Source organism: Moschus berezovskii, chromosome X (assembly GCF_049115385.1).
Source record: "Moschus berezovskii isolate FMDL1 chromosome X, NW_MosBer_1.0, whole genome shotgun sequence".
NCBI lineage: Eukaryota > Metazoa > Chordata > Mammalia > Artiodactyla > Moschidae > Moschus > Moschus berezovskii.
This window is the reverse complement of record NC_142488.1, coordinates 110,865,016-110,882,561: the sequence shown is the minus strand read 5'-3', so window position 1 is coordinate 110,882,561 and position 17,546 is coordinate 110,865,016. Positions and strand designations below refer to the sequence as shown.

The 17,546-nt window shown below is 47.6% G+C and overlaps 1 long non-coding RNA gene across 1 annotated transcript in view; it reads right to left on the bottom strand.

Annotated features, from left to right (window-relative positions):
• Nucleotides 1-16,639, bottom strand: part of LOC129564460 (uncharacterized) — a 31,667-nt gene extending 15,028 nt beyond the window's left edge. Inside the window, exons 1-4 of the long non-coding RNA XR_016036729.1 lie at nucleotides 16,095-16,639; nucleotides 10,892-11,084; nucleotides 4,267-4,353; nucleotides 860-1,041 (exon numbers count right to left, since the gene is read on the bottom strand). This is a non-coding gene — a long non-coding RNA (uncharacterized LOC129564460). The remainder of the gene's footprint in view (nucleotides 1-859; nucleotides 1,042-4,266; nucleotides 4,354-10,891; nucleotides 11,085-16,094) is intronic.
• Between the last annotated feature and the right edge of the window lie 907 nt (nucleotides 16,640-17,546).

The window sequence follows — 17,546 nt, the reverse complement described above, 5'->3', positions numbered from 1 at the left end:
CAGTGAGTGAGGAGTGCTAACCACTGTACTTCCAGGCAATTCCCTATATTTTGGATATTAACCCCTTCTGAGTTGCATCCTTTAAAAATATTTTCTCCTATTCAGTAGGTTGTCTTTTAGTTTTGTCGATGGTTTCCTTTGCTGTGCATAATAAGCTTTTCAGTTTGATTAGGTCCCATTTGTTTACTTCTGCTTTGATTGATATTTCTTTTGCCTTGGGTGATTGATTTAAGAAAATGTCACTATGATTTATGTCACAGAATGTTTCGCCTATGTTTTTCCTAGGAGTTGAACAGTGTCTTGTTTTACATTTAGGTTTTTAAACCATTGTGAGTTTGTTTTTGTGTATGGTGTGAAGAAACGTGCTAATTTCACTCTTTCACGTGTAGCATCCAGTTTTCCCAGCACCGCTTGCTGAAGAGACTGTCTAATCCACTGTATAGTTTTGCCTCTTGTGGCATGGACTAATTGACGGGTGTGTGGGTTTATCTGGGGGGTCTCTATTCTGTTCCTTTGATCTATATGTCTGTTTTTGTTCCAGTACCATGGTGGTTTGATTACTGTGGCTGACGAAAGCATTTTTGATTTCTCAAAAAAACAGAAATGTACATGACAATTAACTAAGGCTCTATTACCCTTGCTTTCTCTTTTTAGTGTTAATTGTGGATTACTTCTTCTTAAATATTTTTATTTATTTCTTTATTTGGCGGCACTGGGTGTTTGTTGTGGCACGTGGGATCTTAGTTCCATGACCAGGGATTGAACCCACGTCCCCTGTAGTCAGAGTACAGAGTCTTAGCCATGGGACCATCAGAGAAGTGCCACCTTGCTTTCTTTTTAGAAACGTTTATTTATTTACCTTTGACCGCACTGGGCCTTTGCTGCTGCGTGTGAGCTTTCTCTGGCTGTGGTGAGTGGGCGCTGCTCTCCAGCTGCACTGCATGGGCTTCTCACTGCAGGGGCTTCTCTTGCTGTGGCGCTCGGAATCTAGGGTGCTTGCGCTTCAGTAGTTGCAGCTCGTGGGCTCAGTGGTTGCGCTTCCTAGGATTTGGAGCACAGGTTCAGTAGTTGTGGCACACAAGATTATCTGCCCCATGGCACGTGGGAACTTCCTGTACCAGGGATCGAACCTGTGTCTCCTGCAATGGCAGGCGGATTCTTTACCACGGAGCCACGTGGGAAGCCCTGCAAGGCAGATTCTTAACCCCTCAACCACCAGGGAAGCCTCCTTTCTTTCTTCTTTATGTCAAACTCTTTTCAACTGTACCCTGCTTTTCTTGCCAGCTTATTTTTCTTCCTCTCGTTGTCTCTGCAATCCCCTGAATGTGACTGCTGCCTTACAAATCACTTGTTTAGTTCAGTGGGGACTTAGCGACAGCACATCCAGGTCGCGGTCTCCTTTATTTCTGTGCATGTCTCTCCGCAGCTGGCTACGTTCTCTTTCTTGAATTGCTCTCCTCTCTGGTTCCCGTGACCTGCTCTCTGGGATTCCATCCTATCTCTCCAGCTGCTCCTTGTCTGCCTTCTTTGCTGACTTTTCTTCTCCCCACTCCTCAAGGTGCGGTTGCCGCCCACAGCCCAGTTCTTAGCACTCTTGAATTCTCACTTTTCCCTCTATGATCTCCGCTGCTCTCTTGGATTCCACCATCGTCCCTTCACCCTCATGATTTGATCATACACATAATATGCCTTTATCTCTGCTCTCTATCCTGAATGCCAGGATTGTTTCTGACAGTTCATTGAGTTGCACGTGAATCTCAGATTCAAGGTGTATAACCCTCACTGTTGCTTTACCACCACAGGCAGTGTTCCCTAAATTGCATAATGACACCACCACCCTCCGATCATCTTGCTCACAACTTCAGAGCCATTCAACACTCTTCCCCCTGATTATCTCCAAATCCCTGAGTTCTCTGATTCTTCCCTTTTCCCATTCCCATCACCAGGCCCTCATTGGGCTTACTTTAACAACAAACTCCTACTTGATGCCTAACTCTAGCTTCTCCACCTCTCCTTTCCGACTTCCTGCAGCCTGTGTTACTTTCTCAAAATATGAATGGGCTTATGGAACTCATTTGCTGGAAATATCTCCTGGTTCTCCCTTATCGTTCAGTTGCTCACTCATGTCTGACTCTTTGCGTCCCCATGGACCATAGCCTGTCAGGTTCCTCTGTTCATGGGATTCCCCAGGCAAGAAGACGGGAGTGGGTTGCCATGCCCTTCTCTAGGGGATCTTCCCAACCCAGGGTTCGGACCCGCGGCTCCTGCCTGGCAGGCCGATTCTTTACCACAGAGCCACCTCTGAAGCCTAGTTCCCCCTTACATACAGAATAAAAACAGGTTTGCACCCTTTTTTTCCCACATCGTGATTTCCTCCCTTTCAACATTATGTCCTGTGATACCCCAGATCCCCTTCCAACATGCACTGTCTATGGATCCCTGGAATTCCTCCATCTCCTGGACATACCTGCATGCTCCTAACCTAGGCCTTTGGCTCAAGCCTTTTCTGCTTGAGCTCTGTACGCTGTTGGATCCCTAACCATCCCCTCTTTCCAGACTCAGCTCTCACACCCAGCTAATGACTTAGGTTAGAGTCTCTGAATTAGTAATTTTCATCAATAACATGAAAGTGACAATATCAATACTAGCAATAGCAATACGAATAATACCAATAAATCACACGGATCAAGCCCTTACCCACCGTGCCAGGCACTGTTCTGTGTGTTTTCAACATAGAAATTCTTCTGTTCTTGCCAATAACTCCTCACCTGACATCTTCAGTGTCGGTCTGGACAAGGATACGGACTGACCACAGTCTTGAGCCCTTCACTCCAGCACCAGCTGATGCTCCCCACGGGCCTATCTTTATTACTTTACTTGAACCTCAAAACAGCGTAAGGCGCGTACCATCATGAGACCCATTCTATAGACGTGACAGTTGAGGCAGAGAGAGAGGTCAGCCAACTTGCCCAGGGTCACAGAGCGAGGAGATGGTGGGGCTCTGCAATCCGCCTCCATAGTCTGTGGCCTCTTTCTCTGGTGTGGGCTGATCGTCCTCTGGAGACACTGAGAACCCACCGCACAATGGCTGGGTCGCGTGTTGTGACCTTCGCACACCGCCCAGCACAGGGCCTGTATACCGCACCCAAGATAGCTTGCTGACGCTCACAGGTACAAAAACGCGCAGGGCAGATGTCATTTTCACAGGAAACCATCCTGTCCTCACTGGGACTCATCAGAGGATAAATATCTCCCTTCTCACAGACGCTCATGAATAAACGAATAAAGAGAAAGCGACTGGAGTGGTGAATATAAAGCGGTGTGGTGTGGTCCTCTGCAAAGTTTTATTGGAAATCTTCCATGCCAAAGTGTTACTGCCCACGATGTAAGGAACGTCCTAAACACAAGCTTCCAAGGAGCACGTTAGTGATGGGCGCACAAATGTCACCACCTCTTCTCCACACCTGCTCTAAGGTGTCCTCAACAATGACACACTTGAGGGACTTCCTTGGCAGTCCAGTAGTTGACCCTGTGCTTCCACTGCAGGGAAGACCGGTTCAATCCCTGGGGGGCGGGGGGCGGGAACTAAGATCCCACATGCCATGGGGCATGGAAAAAGAGAGAGAGGTTTAAAGAGTTTATCAACACAATTATTTGATGTAAAAATGACTAAAGTCCTCCAGGATAAAGGTACCTAAGTGACTGTCTGATCAAATCCCCGTGCCCGTCAAAGGCAGGTTGGCGAATCCAGCAGCCGGGCTCTGTCTCCCTGCTCCTGCTTCTCTATTCCAACCCACTGGGAGAAGAGGGGCCACATGTGAACGTGCAGTGCGTGGATCAGGGCAGCCCAGAGCTTGTCAGGCAGTGACTCTGAGCAGTAACTCTCTGGTTTGACTTCTTTTAAAAGGGGGATGATGATTATGATGAGGGAGCAGGTAGAAACAGGATAAATCAAGTACAATCAAGTCAAGGACGGGACTCATGGTTAGAAGCTATCCTTAACATTCAGGATATTCCCAGGCCCCAAGGCACCTGTAAATACCTCTTGAACAAGCACAGAACCCTCAGCGTGGCCTGGCTTTCATTTGGCACTTCTCACTGCAGAAACAGAATTCTGGAAGTGAGAGGAGAAACAGAGGGGAGGGGAGGGGGAGGGTGGGGAGGGGAGGGTGGGTTGGGGAGGGGTGAGGGTGGAGGGAGAGGAAGGAACTGAGGTGCAGGAGAGAAGGGCAGCGATGGGGAAGATGGAAACAAACTCTTCCTGACCTAGAGCACAGGCGACGGTGTTGTAGGGTCCCTGCAGCCAGCGGTGGCGAGTTGAGTCCAGCCCTGCATGCGCAGCTCCACAGTTACCTGCAAAATTGAAGGAAAGGCCCCGAAGGAAGGGCCACTTTCACTGTAAGCTTTCTGGAGAGCACTCAGCACCGGCCAGGGTCTACACGTGCCCTCTGACGTGGGTTAGCACAAATCTGTAGTACTTGTGGCTTCATAAGGGGCAGGTTGGGTTTCTTGCAGCCAGCTTCTGAGCACACTATGTGCCCTGAAATAGAGCCCCCCGGAGCCAGAGCAAGCAACCCCCTAGCTAATCATTTCATCTGAATCACTAGTCCCATTCGTGGACTTGGGGGTGAAAGAAACAGAACCAGAGCCCCATCCATTAGTTACAGAGTTGGAGCGGTGGAGGGGGCTGGGGGTGGAGACGTGCTCAGAGCCCACAGGACAAGGGCGTCCACTGGGCTGTGACTTTCCCCAGCCCCATCTTTGCATCCCTCGCTCCAGGGGAACTGTGGGCTAGGAGCCTGCATCCCTGGAGGGATGTTCTTGCGTTTCTCCAGGGCTCTGGCTCCAGGGGCCAGTGGGGTCTCATTTCCCTGCCCCTCCCCACCCCAAGTTGGCACGCCTCCCCTTTATGGCCATGCCCTGGCCTCAAGTGCCCCCAGAGAGTCCCAGCTTCCTCAGTCAAGGGGTAGGGCGGGAGGGAGAGGGGGGCCAAGGAGGGAGGGAGGGCGCCTAAGCAGGAGCAGGTACACATTGGACCAGGAACACAAGCTATAACCCGGACCAGGCGCCCAGAAGAGGAGTGACCCGGCAGTTAGCTCCAGGTCTATCCCCGACAAGGACATCTGCACAGATCCTGGCACAGAGGCTGATTCGTCCACAGCGCTCCAGACTGGAGCCTCCGCTGGGGGCGGGTGGGATGGGGTGGCGGCCTGGATGATGCTGGTGCAGCCTGCAAGACCGGGAAGGACCGCGTGGTCAGAGCCCGGGCCGGGCAGGTGCTTTGGCGAAGCCCAGGAAACGCCCTTTCCCTGGGAGAGGCCACTGGACCGGACTCAGCTGCCGCACAGCCACAGCCCTCGGCCTCCCTATAGCCTCTCTCTCGGCCTTTCGCCTTTTCCAGATATGAAGCCTCCCGTGGTCTCAGCGATGGTAGTGGGAGGAGAAGAGGGCCAAGTGCGGTCTGAACGGGGCTGGGGGAGGACGAGGAGGCGGCCGGGAGCCCAGGAGGAAGCGGCAGCAGCAGCTGGAGCTGACCGCCCGCCCGGGCCCGGAGAGGAGGGGTGGGGGCGGGGAACCTGCAGAGGCGCCTCCAGCCCGTCAGTTCACCCTCTGAGCCCATGGATGGAGAGCCTTTCCCACCACGCCAGATGCCTCGCCCGGTTCCCGAGTACACAGCTAACCCTGGAGCTGCCTGGTTCTCCAGGGGGCTCGGTTGTCCCTGGGTGCCTCTGGTTCTCTTCTGCAGGCCCTTTTCACAGCCAAAAGCCACCTGGATGGCCCAAGGCCAACAGGGACACCTCCCTCCAGACTCTGGGGGTGGAGGCGGTACCTACTGAGCATCCTGCGGTATTTCAATCCATCAAGTAGGGAAACTGGCAACTGACCTGGTTTGTTAATAATGTTTTGCTGGAACCGCCCACGAGGTACAGTGGAGCAAGTGCAGGGTCTCAACTACCTTTAAATTTTAGTAATCTTTTCATCGTGTGCTATTTCTGCACTCATTTTGATATTTGTTAAATACTGCATTAAAATATTTTTGTTTTGATTACTGATTTTTTTTTTGATGCCACATAATATTTTGCACAGAAAGGAATACCATTCCCTAAGGCAAGCCTGCTGTTGCTGCTGCCAATTCACTTCAGTCGTGTCCGACTCTGTGCAACCCCATAGACGGCAGCCCACCAGGCTCCCCCGTCCCTGGGATTCTCCAGGCAAGAACACTGCAGTGGGTTGCCATTTCCTGCTCCAATGCATGAAAGTGAAAAGTGAAAGGGAAGTCACTCGGTTGTGTCCGACTCTTCACGACCCCAAGGACTGTAGCCTACCAGGCTCCTCCGTCCATGGGACTTTCCAGGCAAGAGTACTGGAGTGGGGTGCCATTTCCTTCTTCAAAAGCAAGCCTGCTGCTGCTGCTGCTTAGTCACTTCAGTCGTGTCCGACTCTGTGTGACCCCATAGACGGAAGCCCACCAGGCTCCCCCGTCCCTGGGATTCTCCAGGCAAGAACACTGGAGTGGGGTGCCATTTCCTTCTTCAAAAGCAAGCCTAGAGCTGCGTATTACAGAAACGTGTACTTGGGTCGGGGGCATGAAGGGGATGGAAATTTTTAAATCAAGCATGAAATAACATCCATATATTTAATTTCATCCACATCTCCAAATGCTGAACATTTTGATTTCATTCTCGAAGGAAGGCGCTTGCAAGGCACATGGATGAGACTGCAGTCAGGGTGCACGTGAGTAAACCTGAAAAAAATCTGGCAGATCAGCCATCCTAAAACCTGCTTCCGGGCTTGGACACTTTTGTCCTGGACATTCTCACGTTGATTTGTGCTTATGGCCATTTCCATGATTGGAAAATAAGATGGGAACTTTAGGGACTCTGAAAGTGACAGTGAAAGTTGTTCAGTCCTGTCTGACTCTTTGACACCCCATGGACTTATACAGTGCATAGAATTCTCCAGGCCAGCATACTGGACTGGGTAGCCATTCCTTTCTCTAGGGGATCTTCCCAACCCAGGGATCGAACCCAGGTCTCCTTCATTGCAGGCAGATTCTTTACTAGGGAAGCCCTTAGGGGCTCTAAGGGGTAGTAAATGGGATCAGTAAATTCAAGCTCACGGAAATAGCCCATTACCAGTGAGAACATAGTTCCCGAAGGAAAAAAATAAGAGTCACTTTTCCTACACCTGCGGTACCTACCTATCTACCATCTGTCTATCCGTATATATATATATATAGATACAGTCTCTTCCAATAAAGTTCAGGTCCTCCTAACACAAATATCCTTTAGGGAGGAAGTTAGCCCTCCTAAACGCAATACTTCCATCTTGTGAGTAGTTCGTATTGGGACTCAATATGACCTGAAAGTACTTAATGCACTGAGGAGCTGGGTTATAAGAGGGTTCAATTGTACTATTTGAAATATGCAAAACCAAGCATAATCTCTGAGGTAAAATGAGTGATTCGGTGACTATTACAGCGCTGGTACAAGGGAGTAATTGGGTCAGAAAACACACTATAGGAGTAACTAGCATCCGTTTAGTTGCACTGAGATGATGGGATTGAAAGCTTCAAGTCCACGTCCTGCTGTTGTTTTTCAGCATTTGGTAATGCAAGGTAGGGAGTGGCAACGCTAAATTTGTCAATGAAAACAAAACCAAAAATGAACAATTACGGACAATTTCCAGTGACCCAAAAAGAGTAAAACATAGAATTTTAATATATAGTCTACTTACTTATGCCCTGAAGATCTCACACAGATTCAATGTTATGAAACTATCAAATGCACAAATGAATATCCTCTTGAGGAATTTCTAATCTAGGGATTTTTTAACCCCTGTTTGCGGTACAATTAGGAACAAGTGGGTTTTGTGGAATTTGTTTGGTGATGGTGGGGTAGCTGTCAATTCAGGGTATATTTGGACCTGTGTTAATTTGAAGTACTTTTTCATCTCCTCAAGTAGTGATGACTTCTGTCTAGGTCATGGGATCAAGAGGTGAATACTTGAGACCATAGAAAACCTTCAGTTGTATCAAAGCAGCATTGGTAGGAGGAAAAATCAGGAAAGTTTTTTCATTAGCTTTGCTGCAGAGACTCTGTGTGAGGGTTGTGATGGACCTGGGCTGCAGACCCGGTGGCGGCTGACGTGAAGGGTCTGGAAGGCAGGGCTGGGAGGGAGCCTAAGGCCAGGGGCTGGGCTCACAGTCAGGTCTGGCCAGGGCTTGGGAGGCCCAGACCTCTGCTCTGTCACACAGGCAAAGCAAGCTCACAGGGAAAGAAAACCTGATGTTTTGGTGCCTTGCTTCACCTCGGTTTCCATCGTGCTCTCTTAGTGGAGTTCTGAAGGGCGAAAGAGCATACATTACAAAATGATTCCCACAAGTGTAGGTAACGGCCATCACCACATAGTTACAGACGATTATTTCTACTGATGAGGAGAAACTCATTTTTTTGTTACTGTTGGTTTTTTTTTTTTTTGTCTACACTTTATGCTTTTTAGGATCTCAGTTCCCTGACCAGGTATTGAAATTGAGTCATGGCAGTGAAAGCTCAGAATCCTAGCCACTAGACCACCAGGGAACTCCCAAGGAGAAACACTTAATATATGCTTTTCCCTTTCTCTTTTACCAGTATAACAGACTTGCTTTCTCTAACCACTATGGGTAATCGAGATCTAATGCTAGCCCACTGTGTTGTTTAGGGAGGTACCTTTTGGTAAGTACTACTTGTCCATTTGAATCCTCCCAAAATGGACATGGAGGCCTGGTATGCTGCAGTCCATGGGGTCACAAGGAGTCGGACACAACTGAGCGAATGAACTGAACTGAAAATGAGCTCAACTGGGCTTTCCTGTTGGCTCAGATGATAAAGAATCTGCCTGCAGTGCAGGAGTCCTGGGTGCTATCCCTGGGTTGGCAAGATCCCCTGGAGGAGAAAATGGCACCCCACTCCACTATTCTTGCCTAAAAAATGCCATGGACAGAGGACCCTGGTGGGCTACAGTCCACGGCATTGCAAAGAGTTCGACACGACTGAGCGACTAACACTTTCACTTTCAAAATGAGCTCTACTACACTGGTCTTCTTTATGTACTCCTGTAGAGAAAGGATCCTAAATCCTAACATTACAGAGCAAAACTGAGGAGTCAGGCAAGGAGAGGTGGCTATACTGTCACAATTTGTAGTCTGGAAACTTCCAAAATGATTAAATGCAATGTAAATACCATTATCTAAGATCCTCAGTGGATGGTGTGGTTTAATTGACATGGTTTTGTTAATAGTTGCTGACCAAGATCCGTCTAGTCAAAGCTATGGTTTTTCCAGTAGTCATGTACGGATGTGAGAGTTGGACCATAAGGAAAGCAGAATGCAGAAGGATTAATCCTTTTGAACTGTGGTGTTGGAGAAGACTCTTGAGAGTCTCTTGGGGTGCAAGGAGATCAAACCAGTCAGTCCTAAGGAAATCAGTACTGAATATCCATTGGCAGTATTGATGCTGAAGCTGAAGCTCCAATACTTTGGCCACCTGAAGCAAAGAACTGACTCATTGGAAAAGACCCTGATGATGGGGAGGATTGAAGGCAGGAGGAGAAGTAGACGACAGAGGATGAAATGGTTGGATGGCATCACCAACTCAATGGACTGAGTTTGAGCAAGCTTCGGGAGCTGGTGATGGACAGGGAAGCCTGGCGTGCTGCAGTCCATGGGTCACAAAAGTCGGACACGCCTGAGCGACTGTAATGAATGGAACTGACACACATTATAATAATTTCAGGTGTATAACACAGTGATTTAGTTATCTTATACACTGCGAAATGATCACAATAAGTTTAGTTAACATCGTCACCACACCAAAATTTTTCTTATAATGAGAACTTTTAATAGCTACTCGCTTAGGAACTTTCAAATAGAAAATACAAATATTATTAACTATAGTTACACACTGTACATTAGACACCCCCCTATGACTTGAGTTTGAACATTTGAACCCCTTCACCATCTCTCCCACCTCCGGCAACCACCCATCTGTTCTTTTGTGTGAGTATTTTTTTTTTGGCAGATTGTTTTCAGAGTCCTCCATGTAATAGTGAGATCACACAGAATCTATGACTTATTTCACCTAGCATAATGTCCTCAACTTTCTTCCATGTTGTAGCATATTCAAGATATCTTTTTTATCGGTGGATATATTCCATTGCATATACAGGCATATTTCACTTATTGTGCTTGACTTTACTGCACTTTGCAGATGCTGTGTTTCTTTTTTACACATTGAGGTTTGTGGCCACCTTGCATCTAGCGACTCTAGTGGTGCCATTTGTCCAAAAGCATTTGCTTACTTCTTGCCTCTGTCACATTTTGGCAATTTTGGCAATATTTCAAGCTTTTTCATCATTGTTATATTTGTTATGGTGACCTGTGATCAGTGATCTGTTACTATTACAAATATTTTTACAAGTTGCTGAAGGCTGAGATGATGGTTAACATTTTTTAGCAGTATTTTTCAATTAGGGTATTTATGCTATTTTCTAAGACATAATGCTGCTGCTGCTAAATTGCTTCAGTCGTGTCCAACTCTGTGCGACCCCATAGATGGCAGCCCACCAGGCTCCTCTGTCCATGGAATTTTCCAGGCAAGAGTACTGGAGTGGGTTGCCATTGCCTTCTCCAAGACATAATGCTATCACACACCTAAGAGACTAAAAATACAGTGGAAAAATAACTTTTATATGTATTGGGAAAACAAGGAATTCGTGTGGTTGACTTTGTAGTGCTGTTTCCCTCGTTGCTATGTTCTGGAACCAAAGCCACAGTGTCTCCAAGCCCTGTCTGTATACAGGTGTTCTTTGTCCACGCATCCGTGGATAGACAGTGAGGTTGTTTCCTTACCTGGCTATTGCACGTAATGCTGCAGGGAACACGGGGGTGCCACACTGTGGATGACCTTGTTCTAAAATGCAGAGTTCCACTCTCCTGCCGTAGATCACTTGATGGTGTTGGGATCTCCGAGGTGAGAAGGGCTGGTAGGAATATGGTGTTTCACCACTCCAGGCAACATCACCGTCCATCTAGAATCCTGAACCTGAGGGTAGAACTCAATCAGCTGACAGTGTCCTGAGCCCACAAAAGCTGGAGGGTGGGGACAGGTTGGCGTATGCAGAAATGAGGGTGGTCTGCCTCTTTCCCACCAAATCATTGGCTGGGCAGAAACCGAGTTAGAATGGACTTGAACCTAGTTAGGTGAACTTTCCTTAGCATTCAAGACTAAAATATTAAGGCAGTATCCAGACTTCAGCAACTCCCATGTCTTAGTAAGACAAGTCCCAAGCCCCTGAGCCCCCTTGCCAGACCACCTTTCTACCTCTCAAGAGGTTAGACGGATAAAAGCCCCGCTCAGTCATCGTTCTGTCAAAAAGGCCAACATGTTCCTTCCTATTAATTAGTTCAGACTGAAGACGGCCTTTTAAAATTGGTGCTGTTTCCCTCATTTGACTTTGAAGGGGTTGAGTTTTTATCCTGCTCAGTTCAGTTCAGTTCAATTCAGTTCAGTTGCTCAGTCGTGTCTGACTCTTTGCGACCCCATGAATCACAGCACGCCAGGCCCCCCTGTTCATAACCAGCTCCTGGAGTTCACTCAAACTCATGTCCATCGAGTTGGTGATGCCATCCATCCATCTCATTCTCTGTCGTCCCCGTCTTCTCTCGCCCCCAATCCCTCCCAGCATCAGAGTCTTTTCCAGTGAGTCAACTCGTCGCATGAGGTGGCCAAAGTATTGGAGTTTCAGCTTTAGCATCAGTCCTTCCAATGAACACCCAGGACTGATCTCCTCTAGAATGGACTGGTTGGATCTCCTTGCAGTTCAAGGGACTCTCAAGAGTCTTCTCCAGCACCACAGTTCAAAAGCATCAATTCTTCGGCGATCAGCTTTCTTTACAGTCCAACTCTCACATCCATACATGACCACGGGAAAAACCATAGCCTTGACTAGACGGACCTTGGTTGGCAAAGTAATGTCTCTGCTTTTTAATATGCTACCTAGGTTGGTCATAACTTTCCTTCCAAGGAGTAAGCGTCTTTTAATTTCATGGCTGCAATCAGCATCTGCAGTGATTTTGGAGCCCCCAAAAATAAAGTCTGACACTCTTTCCACTGTTTCCCCGTCTATTTCCCATGAAGTGATGGGACCACATGCCATGATCTTCGTTTTCTGAATGTTGAGCTTCAAGCCGACCTTTTCACTCTCCTCTTTCACTTTCATCAAGAGGCTTTTTAGTTCCTCTTCACTTTCTGCCATAAGGGTGGTGTCATCTGCATATCTGAGGTTACTGATATTTCTCCCGGCAATCTTGATTCCAGCTTGTGCTTCTTCCAGCCCAGCGTTATCCTGCTCAGCTCCCCCCAAAGACCAGGGTGACACTGTCCCTAGTGCGGAGGGGCAGAACAGCTGGACTGCTGTCAGAGCACTAACATTTCTTTATCCTGTTACCAGGCAAAGCATTGCCAGCAGGGACACCGTACTGTTCACCAGCGGGCTGACATGTAGGCCGTGGAAAATAACCCAAGAACGCTAAAAGTGAGAGGACAGGAGCAAACCAGTAAGCCTAGACCAGAGCCTGGCACATAGAGTCTACCATCCCTAAGGATGGGCTGGAGGGAGGGATGCAGCGTTAACCTTCCTATGATGCTTTAGCAATGAAATAGTTTCTTCCAGTTCATCACTAGCATACAGATTTGCATGTTATGTTTTTCTCTTAAGACCTTAACTGCCCAAGGCTTATGAATGGGAGGGCCAAGTGTTGGTGATATCAGAGGGCTGTAATTCTCAGACATATGTCCCCTGTGGCCATGGGTCACCCTCTCGTCATAATCCTGTATGGACCCCAGAGGGCCACATTGTTTGCGGGCCCAACTGGAGTTGGGTGCCTCTGCTGCCACTGCAGCCCCAAACACCCTGGCCCCCCATGCCATCCTTGCCTCCTCCACTGTGCCTTCCTTTGTATTAGCTTGGTTTGGCCTGGCAAGGGCCCCTGTCTACAGCATTCATTTTGTAGCCCCTGTCTTGTAAGACCTGTTTGCTATGACGGTTTTTCTAGAATGTTTTTCTGCCAGATTCAAATTTTTCATAGCACCTCAGCAAGAGCACGTCACTGAATGCCTGATAGATGAACTGAAAAAATGAAAACAGAACACTGTGTTTATAGAGGGTGTCTGGGGGTATTTTCAGGAAAGATGTGAATTCTCTTGCATACTTGTTTTTATATGCCAAATGGGGTTAGTACTGTATGGATAAGAATTTCTGAGGGCTTCCCCGGTGGTCCAGTGGTTAAGAATTGACCCGACAATGCAGGGTACATGGGTTCGATCCCTCGTCTGGGAAGACCCCACATGCCACAGAGTAACAAGTCCCATGAGCTGCAACGACCGAGCCTGAGGGCTGCAACTACTGAAGCCTGCATGCCCTAGAGCCCGTGTGCCACAATTAGAAGCCACCATATGAGAAGCCTCCACACCACAACTAGAGAGCAGCCCCTGCTAGCTGCACCTAGAGAAAGTCCATGGGAAGTAAGGAAGAGCAAGCCCAGGCAAAAGTAAATAAAAAAAAAAAAAAGGAATTGGTAAGGAATGTCAAGCTGGTCCCTTTTCATGAGGTGACATCCCTGAGTCACTGTCACTAGGCCCTGCACTTCTCAGGCACACACAGGTGAAAGATGGGGTGGGGAACGTCTCGAGTGAGAGAACGCGGTGCCTCAAAACGGGGCCGAGCTCCATTCAGGATGAGGAGTTCAGGCACGAGCCCGAACTCTAAAGGAGTCTTCCTAAGAAACTACTGTTCATGGACTTTCTGGGAAGGCAGCATCCAAACATTCCCCTACTTTTGTTCTAGAAGCTCCAAATTCTGTTCACTGCTCTCCCTTTTTGAGGAGCATAGAGGGGAACAAACCATTCTGACCCAAAGGAAACACAGGAGACTCCACAAGTCCAGAAAGGCTCTTCTCCCTTTTCTCCCCTGCCCCCACCACAGGAGCCATATTATTGTCATCCCCGGCTCAGGAGTGACAATCATGCCTTCAAATGTATTCTGTCTCGTTCAGAATCACTGAGAGGACCCCAGTTCCTGATGATCAAACACTAAAAGGAAACCTTTCTGGTTAGTGCTGATGGAAGCAAGAGGGAGGCCTTGCTTAATATTCCAGATGAATGGATCACTGAAAAGAAGCAGTGAGACCCTGGCTTTCTTCATGCTGTCTTCCTCATGTGACACTGCCAGGCTAGAAACAAAAAGAAAAGTGAACAGAGGAATTCCTGTCAAATTTTTGGGCACAGTAATGGTAATACGGTTATGTTGAAAAAAGAATGTCTCTCTTTTAGAGAAACGTGCTGATTTGTTTATACATGAAATGGCATCTGGGTTTTGTTTCAAAATAAATGGGGGTGGTGACAACTTCCCGTAAGTTGCTGATTCTTCAAGTCGGTACGTAAATGGAAGATCAATAGGCTGTTCTCTATACTCTGTATATATTTGACCTTCTCCGTAATAAAAATGAAAGAAAAACACCCGGTCATTTGTGTTTCCTTTCCTTCTGCTGGGCTTGTTTTTTGCCTTCCTTTTGTTATCTTCATATGAAAAGTAAAACACATTAAAATTGATAAAATGTTTACCTCTAAAACATTAATATCTTTGACCAGGTAGAAATGCTTTTGCTGTCCCATTTGTTATATTGCAGAGATTTATTCATTCAACATTTGTGCCATGAACCGTGCTAGGCACTGCAAGCATAGACATTACAGTTACACTGGGTATTAGATGATATAAGGAATTATTAACTTATTGGGTGAGATAACGGTATTGAATTTAAGAAAATGTCCTTTTTTCAATGACTTGCATAGACAAATACTTAGTGTATTTTACCTGGAATAGCTCAATGACAACAAAAAATCCCCATCTGAAGCAAATGTCAAAATGCTAACAGGGGTTATACCTGAGTGAGTGACAGGCACTGTCTATGGCATTAATGACACTACTCCCTTCACTTTTCTGGATGTCTGAGGATCTTCGTGATGTGTGTGTTTGCGGGGATGCTTTCCAGGAGCCCAGTCTAGTGGAGGAGACAGAGGGAAGGGGGTCAGTAGAATCTGAGTGACAGGGAAGTGGGGACAGAGGGGGTCCTCTGGACACAGAGGAGTCTCACCATCAGGCTGATTTCGGGAGGGTAGGTGAGGAATGCTTGACCATGAAAAGGTGACTCTTAAGCCAGTTCCTACTAAAGTCAGCTTTATTACAAGAGGAACGCACGTCAATCTATGCAGCGAGTAGGCCAAGCCACGTGCAAGGAGAGACTGGCATTGGAGGCAGCCGAATTCTGTGCCACAAGGCAAAGTCGGGAGAAAGGACGTGCAGTGTGTGGAGATGAAAGTCATTCTGAGGCCGCACAGGACGCTGCAGGAGAGCGACAGGGCACCTGTGATGAGAGAGCCACAGAAATGTGTCCCCAGAGGAGGCACCCTCTGTCAATCAGCAGCCAGGGGAGGACATAAAAAGGGGGCTCTGGTGTGATGCAGCCCACAGGAAGTGTCTTCTAGAAATCAACTGCTGGCCTGAAGGGTCCCCTATGTTGTGCCTCTTTGAGGATCACACAAAGCTGCCCACTGAGTGTGAGAATCTCACGAAAAAGCCACTCCACTGGGCTGATGCAATCCCTATGGCCTGGTTTGGCGGCACACTTGCCTCACAGACTGACCCCAACTTGGTTCTCTGCCGCAGGCCTTGTGCAGCTGCACACAACCACTCTGGAGTCACACCACTTAGCTCTGAATCCCCCCTGTGTGACCTTGGGTGCGGGCGGTACTTATAACCTGCTCGGGTCCTCCGTCTCCCCAGCTCGAAGATGCGTCCCGCAGTGACTGTGTGGATTAAACAGCGATAGTGCCTACCAGGCACCTAGCAGGGTCCTGACACAAAGTCAGTGAGTGTTCAAAACTCTTGGCTATGAAGAAATACTTTTGGCTATTATCAAGTACCTTCTTCTAGTATCAGCTTTCAAGAAGTAAAACTAGAAAGCAAGGCGGGCAGAATGATCTTGGCTTTCTTACCACTGGAGTCTGTGTCAGAATCAGAGTCGCTGTCACTATCGTCAGAGTGCTTCTTGTGTTTTCTCTCAGATGACTTTTTCTTCCTCCTTTCCTTGGATCTTTCTTTTGAATGACCAGACTTTTTTTTCTTGTTTTCTTCTGCATAAAATATAAATAAAGTTTTATTGGAACTCTTCAATGCCAAAGTGTTACTGCCCACAATATAAGCAACTACTCCTCCCAAAGACAAGCCTCCAAAGAGCACATTTGTGATGCGCACGCAAATGTCACCTCCTCTCCTCCACACCTGCACTAAAGTGTCATTAAGAATGAAACAGTTGAGGGACTTCCTTGGCAGTCCAGCGGTTAAGCTCTGCACTTCCGCTGCAGGGAACACTGGTTGAATCCCTGTTGGGAGACAACTGAGATCCCACATGCCATGCAGCATGGCAAAGAAAAAAAAAAGAGAAAGAGAGGTTTAAAGAATTTATCAACAGAATTAATGACAGCAATGATTAATGTCCTCCAGGATAAAGGTACCTAAGAGGCTGTCTGATCAAATCCCCGTCCCCCTCAAAGGCAGGCTGGCTGAGAGAGCAGCCGGGCTCGGTGCCTGCTCCTGCTTCTCTATTCCAGCCCACTGGGAGAAGAGGGGCCACATGTGAAAGCGCAGCGAGTGGAACCACTTCATCATCAGGGCAGCGCAGAGCTTGTCACGGAGTGACACTGAGCAATTCCACCCTGGTTTGACTTCTTTTAAAAGGGGGATGATGATAATGATGAGGGAGCAGGGAGAAACAGGATAAATCAAGTACAGTGTCAAGCGCAGGTCTCATAGTTAGGAGCCATTCTTAATATTCAGGATATTCCCATGCCCCAAGACACACGTAAACACCTCCTGTACAACCATAACAGCCTCAGTCTGGCCTGGCTTTCATTTGGCACTTCTCAGTGGAGACAGGGAATTCCAGAAGTTAGAGCTGAGACAGAGGGGGAGGGGAGGGGAGGGAGATGAGGTGCAGGACAGAAGGGCAGCGATGGGGAAGATGGAAACCCTTCCTGATCTACAACACAGGCCCAATGAAGGGCAAACATGCCCCAGTGCAGGGTGCCCGCAGCCAGAGGTGGGAGCTGAGTCCAGTTGTGATTCAGAGGTCCACAGTTAACTTCACAGGCCAAGGAATGGCCCCTGGCCCCACTCTTCAAGGTTGAGTTGCCGATCTAGATTGCTGGGGATAAAAACTCGATTTCAATTCTATCTATTAAGAAAGAATTAAGTATTTCACTTAGATCTGCTAAGCAATGTCATGGGTGTTTTATATGCTCTGCTTCATTTAATTAAAAAAAGAAGATCTACGAGGAAGGTGTTATCAACATTCCCATTTTACAAAAGAGGAAACTGAAGAACAGGCATTATTAAAGTTACAAGTCGGTGAAAGAGATGCTTTTTGGAAAGAGTATTAATCTATACGT